This window comes from Humulus lupulus, chromosome 7 (genome assembly GCF_963169125.1).
Source record: "Humulus lupulus chromosome 7, drHumLupu1.1, whole genome shotgun sequence".
Classification (NCBI taxonomy): Eukaryota; Viridiplantae; Streptophyta; class Magnoliopsida; order Rosales; family Cannabaceae; genus Humulus; species Humulus lupulus.
The window spans coordinates 199,474,529-199,480,731 of record NC_084799.1 but is presented as its reverse complement, the minus strand read 5'-3'; the positions used below and the strand labels follow the sequence as shown (position 1 = coordinate 199,480,731).

General features: G+C 32.5%; 1 pseudogene; it reads left to right on the top strand.

Annotated features, from left to right (window-relative positions):
* Window positions 1-2,546: 2,546 nt before the first annotated feature.
* On the top strand, window positions 2,547-5,727 carry LOC133792570 (beta-galactosidase 11-like; annotated as a pseudogene).
* The last annotated feature ends 476 nt before the right edge of the window (window positions 5,728-6,203 follow it).

Here is a 6,203-nt window from a genome sequence, read left to right as displayed (position 1 = left end):
CATGAACACAAACCCATTTCAGCTCAAGATCTATTCCATTTTCAAGTTTGTATTTTTATTGAACATTTTTATTGAACATTTTTATTTCTGCTCTCTTTGTCTCTCTCGGCTCCCTCTCTCTCTATCTCTCACTCATCTCTTTTTTGCATTTCTTAACTATATCTATTTTTTTTTGTATTAATTTGTTCTCTGTTTTTCTTATGTGAAAGGGGAAAGTTTTTGGTGAAAATAGCTTCTCTCTCAGATGCTCTGTCTCTCTTATATCAGGTATGTACATATGTGTGTTTTGGGTTGGGCAGTGCAGCTTTTGACAGAATGGGTTCATTAATTCATATATTTGTGTTATAAGCTTATAAGGTTGAGTTTATGACTGATCTTCATTCCAACCATTTGTTGAGCAAGTTTTAGAGTTTGATTTATTTTTTTGATCTGTATTGTGATTACATTTCATGTGACCCTCCCATCTAGGCTAAGTAAGGCATATCAAAATTTTGTCACCAAATAAGAAGATATAAATGCATAGTGACAAAAAAAAAAGTAACAGGACCAGAAAGTACACCATGGTCAGACAAAAAAGAGAAAGAAAAAGTTAAGAGACTTCAAATTACACAGTATTCTTCATGTTTCTAAACATCATTTAAACAAAACTATTATCACTTGCTAAATACATCTGTTATTCCAATCTAAAACTGTCTCATAGAATGAAAACATGAAAGAATTAGTATTGGAGAAAGAACAAGAAAACACTACAAATTCTTTAACTTGAATAATACATACAATAGAAGCATGTACATATAAGATTAATATTTGACCATAATTAACTAAAATCTAGAAGCTGCCCTGAGTTATATCCTAAAGCCTCGGGTAACAACCATCCCAAATTTGTCAACAAAAACTGAATTTTCAAACAAAGAAATAATTAACTAGCAAGTGTATCTGAATTATTCAGGGAATATCGTGTCATGATACAACTAACCACAGAAAGAAAAACAAAATGGATTGATATTTGATTTGAGTTTTGAAATGATTAGCATGTACAGATCTAACTTGGCCAAACAATATCTACTATTGAATGGTTACAGATCTGGTTTATCTATATATACAGCAGATGATATTTAACTTTTCTTCGGTCAAGAGTTTTGCATTTGTTGAATGTTGCTTAGATAAATGTTAAGAGTTACATTACAATTTATTGCATATATATTTATATATAAAGATATATACATTTATTTTTCTTGGATAATATGTAATAAATTTCATGGCTGTTTCTTTTTACCCTTTATGTTTTTGAAAGCAGTTCTTAAGATAAATCTTCAATTGTATTCTCTTCTTTTTAAAACTTCAGTTCACTTCTTCATACTTCGGTCATTTCATGAAATTTTTAATATATATTATGATTTTTATTTAAGAACTGAATTACCTTGTCCCAAATAGGCTTGCCTCTTTTGAAAAAAAGCTGCAGTGCAATATGCAACTATTAATAAGTTAAAGTATATTACATTAATGTAAATTCTCACAGTAAACCAAGTTTGTACTCTACAAATGCTAGTAATTTACTTATGTATATATATTTTATCAGTGATTCCATTGACTCTCCAATTTGGCTCAAGGGCTGGGCTCAACTGTGTTTTAGTAGTTTTTTTTAATAGTTCTTGCTATTGTGATGACAGTTTAGCTGCTGAAGCTGAACACGGTGATGCTTCCAGAGAGGAAAGGTCCTTAGTTCAAGGTGTAGAACAGGTAATTAATACCAAACATGTTTCATGTAATTAGAAATTGATTGCAGTTTTATTTTCATATATTTTAAAGATTTTTATTAGAGCTTATCTGAGTTTGAATTATAAAAAAATAGTTTCCTAGTTGAGTTAAGACTTCTTATTTATGGCTATCTGTAAAATATTTTTGTACTTAGTGGAGTTTGAATATCTTAGATATTCATCCGTAGTGAAGTAGGTTCTGAGAATTCTGTGTGCTGCGGTGATAACGGAAGGTTGAAAACTTGCATGTCTTAGTGAAGTAGGTTCTGAGAATTTTGTGTGATGTGGTGATATATGGATGAAAACCTGTGTGTTGTTTGATTTGTTTGACATGGTGTTGATTGTGACATATGGCTAGGCTAGTAAATTAGGGGATATGTTGTCCGATTTTCTATAGATTTTTTTGTACTTGGTTTTGTGTGGAAATATGAAAAAGATGGCTGCCACAATGATAAATTTGTGATCCGGATATTTAACATTTGACCACCTAATTAATAATTAAGTTGAATTTAAATTTTTCTACTAATCACAAAATTTACTTAATCCAAGCCTCAAAAGAGCCGATTTAGAGTAACTATGTCATCTATGTGATCACATATTTGTGCTTTCGAGATTATAAGTGCAGGATAGGTCTTTCTAGAATTTGAATCAAATCCTCATATTTTCTCTCCCAAAAGAGTAAAACAGGTTGCTGAATAAACCCTGTCCGTGAGATTTTAGAATCATATGTATAATATAACATTCTGAAAATTAATCTTAGAAAGATCCTTCAATGGAGTTCCATGGGTCATGTGCAAGCAGAAGGATGCTCCTGATCCAGTAGTAAGTTATTGATAAAATCCTTTTTCTGATTTTAATTATATTTGAGTGAACATAAGATTGATTGTGTGACCTTAAACCAAAATTTTGCAGATTAACACATGCAATGGAAGGCACTGTGGAGATACCTTCACTGGTCCTAATAAGCCCAACAAGCCTTCTATTTGGACTGAGAATTGGACTGCTCAGTAAGTATATGTACTTGTTAACTATGACCAAATTTTAAAGTTTATTAAGCTTGGTGTGTTCCTGGAGATAGAATCTGATGCCCAACTTTTCATGCACTTACAGATACAGAGTTTTCGGAGACCCTCCTTCTCAAAGAGCAGCAGAAGACATTGCATACTTGGTTGCCCGGTTTTTCTCCAAGAATGGAACTTTGAACAACTACTATATGGTATAAAAATGAATCTTATTCTGATGTAATAGGCAGACTCTCTTGTATTTTGGTAGTATTAATGGCTTTCATTAAAAAATTGCAGTACCATGGTGGGACTAATTTTGGTAGAACAAGTGCTGTTTTCACCACAACTAGATACTATGATGAAGCTCGTCTTGATGAATATGGTAAAAAAAAATGCTCTCCATGGATTGAAGAAGGGTTGTTAATATAGTTGATTAATCTAATTTTGTTACTCTTTATGCAGGTTTACAAAGGGAGCCTAAGTGGAGTCACCTAAGAGACTTACACAAGGCTTTGAATCTATGCAAGAAGGCTTTACTTTGGGGAACTCCTGGAGTCCAAAGGTTGGGCAAGCACACTGAGGTAATAAGTTTTTCTAAGTGAAAATAAATGGAGTTTAGAACAAATTATGTGTCATCATATCCATTTAAATGACAGAAGATTAAGCCGTTCATTTATGCAGGTTCGGCTTTATGAGAAGCAAGGAACATCCATCTGTGTTGCTTTTTTAACCAACAACAGCACCAAAGGGGCACACACTGTGAAATTTAGGGGTGATATCTTTTACCTGCCCCAAAGGTCCATAAGCATTCTTCCTGATTGCAAGAATGTGGTCTACAACACTCAAATTGTAAGTACTTATCATTTACATAATCTCCAATTCATATTCCATAAGAAAAAAGCCTATCATATATTAAGTTTTTCCTTGTCTCAAAACAGATTGTATCACAACATAATGCAAGGAACTATGTCAGAGTGAAAGAAACCAAAAATCTTAAATGGAAGATGTCTCCAGAGCCCATTCCAAATGTCCATCAAATGAATATCAGTAAAAAATACCAAATGAGCTCTATGGCATGCTTAAAGATACCACAGACTATGGATGGTACACCACCAGGTAATTTTCATGGATCTAATTTAAGTGATCTCTCAGTCTCTCAGCATTGCCTCTGCAGATTAACTCTAATGTGATTAAGTATTTTAATTGCAGCATTGAACTAAGTCGGCATGACTTGCCAATGAGGCCTGATATTCTACCTGTTATAAGAGTTGCAAGTCTTGGCCATGCACTGCATTCATTTGTTAATGGTGAATATATTGGTAAGCCAAATCCACACAGTAACTCACTTATTACATAGAATCAACTGAGAGAGAGAGAGAGAGAGAGAGAGAGAGAGAGAGTGAATAAGATTTTACAACTAAGACAAGAGGCTTCTGGTTTCAGGATCTGCATATGGGAGTCATGAAGAGAAGGGATTTGTTTTCCAAAAGCCATAACCTTAAAGCCCGGGACTAACCATATAGCATTGTTGGGCATGACAGTTGGACTCCCTGTAAGGAACTCATAACTTAATTAAGTAACTCACTCACTCACTGATGAAATTTAACTCAAGTCACTGAAAAACCAGTTTGTATTCTTTTTAATTTTAAGGATAGTGGAGCCTACATGGAGCACAGATATGCAGGGCCCCGAGCTGTCACAATCCTTGGTTTGAACACTGGAACAATCGATCTGACACAAAATGGTTGGAGGCATCAGGTAAAAACAACTAAACCAATATCATAACAGTAGGTTTTGATCAAATGGACAAGTTTATTGACCAAATTGGTGCGTTTTTCAGGTTGGTCTGACTGGAGAAACGAATCATGTGTTTGCTGACAAAGGAACAAAGAAGCTTGAGTGGACTCAAGTAAAAGAAGAAGGACCAGCTCTCACTTGGTACAAGGTAAAAATTTCGAACCTTTCTAATCTTGACAGCAAAAACTCATACATTTATACACACATGCACATATTTATATTAATCTTTCAAATTGGCATGGTTTTGGTTTTCTTTTTAATTAATCTTACTCTCTTTGCATGTAAATGTGTTTTTGGTGGATTGAGTTTGTTTCTTCTTAGTAGTGATTATAGGTTCCGTTTCGTGAAATAGGTGTAATTGTGGGGAGGATTTTGATTAAGTTATATGTTAAAATTGATCGTATTTACAATGCGAAAAATTGTTTCATAAAATGTCCCTAGCTAAAAGATAAAAAGATAAAAAAAACCAACATCAGTTATTGCAAATAAACAAAGAATTTGATGTGCAATATAATAGTTTTAATATCTTTTTCCATCATAAGTTCCAATTACTATACATCCAAGATAGGATTCAAATTAGTGATGTTTCTTTCTTAATTAATCAAGTAATTAAGTAGTACTAATGTCTTATCACTTAAGCTCCTTCCCACTTGAACCATAACATCATAATAAATAATAAGTCTGCATTAAAGTTTTAACGAAATTAGAGATTAAGAGGTGGATTATGATTAAAAGGGTCTCTTAAAAGATGCTTAATTAGATGCTTAATTTAGTCATAACTATTTGATTTGAATGCAATTTGCGTAGCTTAATTATGCATTTTCACTTTGATTTGATTGTTAAAAGCCAAATGATGATGATGATGTGTGTGTGTCTACTTATTTATAAGTTTGAATTATAATATATTTATAATTAAATAACTTTTTTATAATGTGCAGGTCTATATTGAGATGCATTTCTTTGGCGTAATACTAGACAACATTGACGGTTGAAGTTTTTAGAATAAAAAATATATTTCACTAACATTGTATACATTTCTTGTTTAATATTTGGTGATAATATAATTTGATTGTTGTATAAACTGTCATGTAATATGATTTTGTAAGCCGAGTAGACTAAATACTGAAATGATATTTTTGAGTAATTAATAAATTATTTTGTTGTATTTTCTTTTGAAATTTTAGAAATCTAACATATATAATACATTTTGGACACTCAAAGGGATATATATTTTTAAATCAAAATGAAAATTGTAGCTGCATTATTAAAAAAAATATATATACTTTTAACGGCATGCAAAGCGAGTCCTAAAAAATTACTTAAAGCACTCAATTAGAATTTGTAGGACTCGCAATGCGAGTCCTAAAAACTTAATTAAAGGTACTCAACCAGATTTTTTAGGACTCGCAACGCGAGTCCTAAAAATGTTCTTTTAGGACTCGCAATGCGAGTCCTAAAAACTTAATTAAAGGCACTCAACCAGATTTTTTAGGACTCGCACCAGATTTTTTAGGACTCGCGTTGCGAGTCCTAAAAATGTTCTTTTAGGACTTGCAATGCAAGTCCTAAAAACTTAATTAAAGGCACTTAACCAAATTTTTTAGGACTCGCGTTGCGAGTCCTAAAAATGTTCTTTTAGGACTCG